This window comes from Tenrec ecaudatus, chromosome 15 (genome assembly GCF_050624435.1).
Source record: "Tenrec ecaudatus isolate mTenEca1 chromosome 15, mTenEca1.hap1, whole genome shotgun sequence".
NCBI lineage: Eukaryota > Metazoa > Chordata > Mammalia > Afrosoricida > Tenrecidae > Tenrec > Tenrec ecaudatus.
In genome coordinates this window covers 13,294,656-13,298,075 of record NC_134544.1, presented here as the reverse complement: position 1 = coordinate 13,298,075, position 3,420 = coordinate 13,294,656, and the positions used below count along the sequence as shown (strand labels likewise).

The 3,420-nt window shown below is 42.6% G+C and overlaps 1 pseudogene; it reads right to left on the bottom strand.

Moving 5' to 3' along the window:
* Nucleotides 1-412: 412 nt before the first annotated feature.
* LOC142428071 (cytochrome c oxidase subunit NDUFA4 pseudogene) lies at nucleotides 413-660 on the bottom strand (annotated as a pseudogene).
* Nucleotides 661-3,420: the final 2,760 nt, after the last annotated feature.

Sequence of the window (3,420 nt, the reverse complement as noted above, 5' to 3'; positions counted from 1 at the left end):
TAGCCAGGCAACATGTTGTCTAGTTTCATGCTATGGTCCTGATCTCCCAAACCGAACTCAAGATGTGTGGTTATGGCTGAGAAGTTGACATAGCTTTGCTTTCTGTATGCTCTTCCATACACTTGAATATATAGAATTTGAATTATCAGAAATATTTGCTGCCATGTTTATATGTGCTCATGAATGTACTATGACAGGCTATCTCATACCTTAGGTATCCACCTACCTATACATCTACTCATAAATTTTTTTTCAAGTTTCACATGTTCATTATTCAGTGCAAACCCCAACACGACACACCAACATGATTTCATGCATTTAGGAGATAACCATATCCTGGTTACGTGGGAAATTGTGTGGGTCACTTCTGGAGGACCTTCATTCTAAGCAGCTTTATGGGAAAATATTTCATTTAGAGGTCAGGGCCTCCTTTCTTCAGTTTGCTGTGATCCATGTTCGCAGCAAAGAACTTATAGTGTAGTTGGGACCAAGTTTATTCCGTGGTTCTGGGTGGTTCTTTCTGTCCCAACTGACATCTGGATTAAACAATGCCAGATGCGTGGTATACAGGGCAGCTCCAGTCCCTCCAGGTCCAACCAACATGAAGAGAGGCATCAAACTTGGGTGCTTCTTGGCCTGACCGAGCATCTGGCGCAGCATGGTTGCGGCTTTGGCCTCCCGTCCAGAAGGAGAAAACAAATTTGGCAGACCCAGGAGCTAGGACTCTGCACGATGTTTTTGTGGGCGCCCCCACTCATAAATTATTGTTTACATGCCTACCTATGGACCGACTCACCCACTGCTGTTCGTTCTTACTATGACTGGATGGTGGATAAAATGATGTTCACAGGTGTTGTCTTTTAGTTGTGCACACCTCCCCATGTCTTCCTTGGTTTCATTCATGTTCTGCTGACTTTCCCGCTATTGTGTGTTATATTTACTTTCATCCCATTAACACATGTCTACCATCTAGTTAGTGACTTTGTGTCCCTCCACCTCCCATCCCAGGTATCGATTGAAGAATTTTTCTTTCTGTGTACAAACCTTTTCTTATTTTTTTCTTACAATGATCTCATTCTTTTGTGATTCACCTATTTCATTCAGTAGACCATCCTTCTGATCCTTCCATGTTGTGAGATGTTTCGTGGACGACTATTTCCTTGTGTGTGCGCACCCTTCCTTCACTGCTGGTGGGCACGTAGGTGATCGCATCTCCTTACTGTTCTGAAGAATGCTGTGATGAATAGGTCACCTCTCTTATTCACTCGGTGATGTACCTGGGAGTGGATTTCTGGATGATCTGATCACTTTAGTTTTTAAGTAGGCTCCATAACATTCACTGCAGTGGTTGTACCATTTCACAATTCTCCAAGTCATTTAGGAGAGATTTTATTTTCTACTGTAGTTTTTCTTTTGCCATATCTTGCACAATCCAATATATCTAACAACATTCATTACTCCTGTTACTGTTTCTGAAGGGTTATCTTGACTATCATGTACCAAAATAAAATATACAAATGAACAGATGCAAACATGACTAATGAGGCAAAACAAACAAAAACTACAATAGTAAGGGGAGGAAATATTAAAGACCTAGAAGACAGTTATGTGGTTCATTAGTGCCATACCACACTATGGATTTAACATCCCTTCCGTATGGCCCTTCTGAGAAGGACTGTCCAATTATCTTACATCCACACCCCTTCACATCTATTTGGTTGCTTGTTTTTATTACTTCTGATACTTCTTTCCATTGACACCTCATGATCATGCTGGTTGGTGTGCTTCTGCCATGTGGGCTTTATTGCTTCCCTGCTAGATAACCACTATTTAACTACAAACCTTTAAGGCCTCAGATGCTATATCTTTCATAACTGGGCACCATCAGTGTTCTTCACCACATTTACTTACACACACATTTTACTAGTTTTTTTTCCCCCCAGCGACACCTCTAGATGAGTTCAAACCACCGATCATTTGGTTAGCTGCTGCCTAGCCATTTCATTCTATTGTGTCGCTATGGAATGGAAGTAACTCAATGGCACCTAACAACAAGAACAGCAACACTTAACCATCGTGCCATTGGAATTCCTGGGCCCCAAGACTCACTTCTGCATCATCCATGCATTTTTACTTTAATTTCCAAATGGCTTCTCACCCTGTGCCAAGTACAAAGGCTCTGCACTGGTGGTGGTTTCATTTCAATTCCATCTCTTGCCTCCTGGCCTCCCTACACACACATACCTCCTCTGCACTGAAAATGAGAACAGGTTCCCTCCTCAGAAAGAAATCCTGCCTACAGGAAACTAGAATCTGTTGGCAAAGCTACATAACCTCTCACCACCATCACCTCTCTTGCCCTTTCTTCACACATGCTTGGCTTCCTCTCCTTGCTTCTGTTCTCTGGTGATGTGCCATAGAGTCAATTTTTCAACTTACAGTGACCATATGTGACCGAGTAGACCTGTCCCATAGGACTTTATAGACTGTCATCACATGGGAGAACATCGCCAGGCAGGTCTTTCTCTCACAGACCCACTGGTGGGTTCAAACTTCCAGAGTTCTGGTTAGCAGTACCATGTTTAACCATGGCACTACAGGGGCTCTTGCCTTTGATCTGATCTGAAGAGTGGTGTTATGTCTCTTTTCCTCCCCCAGCATCAATGTCATGGTTGATGGAGCCTTCGTGAATTTCTTTCTGTGACATTGTTCTCATCTGGAAAATCCTTGTTGATTTGTCTGATTCCTCAAATTAAGTATACTCTGATTTTGCCCCTTCTCCTAGATGTGATGCCTGCCCAAGTGCTAACAGACACAATTCTGGACCATCCTGGATGGATTGCTACAAGGGAGCCATTTGTGGTTTGTGTACTCTTCCTGTGTTGACGGAAAGACTTGTTCTCTCCATGCGAGGGAGGTAGTCACCTAGAAATACGGTAAGACACGAGGACCTGCTCAGAAGTCATCTTTTCTGTGGGTGTTCTCGAGTTTGTGTTCCAAGTTGGCTGTAAGGAAGAAGGGAGCTCTCGACCACTCCTTCTCAGCAAAATGTTCTTGAGGAGAGAGAATGTATCTCGAAGTACAGTTGGCATATTATTGCACATCCAGCCAGTCATTCATTATAATATTTTAAACGGCTGTGGAGGGCAGTCAGAGGCAACAGTGCTTTTGGAAAGCAGCGTTTGCATATCTACCGAATATGGCAATTGGTAGTTTCTGAAAAATATTAGTCTTAGAGGAATCATTCCCCCCATACTTTAGTCTTTGTAATTGTATCTGAAACTAAAAGTGATGAGGTTTCTCATCATTTGGAAGGGCCAAGGGGTCATAGACCAGGTTATTTGATTTACTATGAAAAGTTCACAACTCTACCTTATGAATCTGCATGATGTGATAGGTTCACTAAGTTGCTCTGGTTAG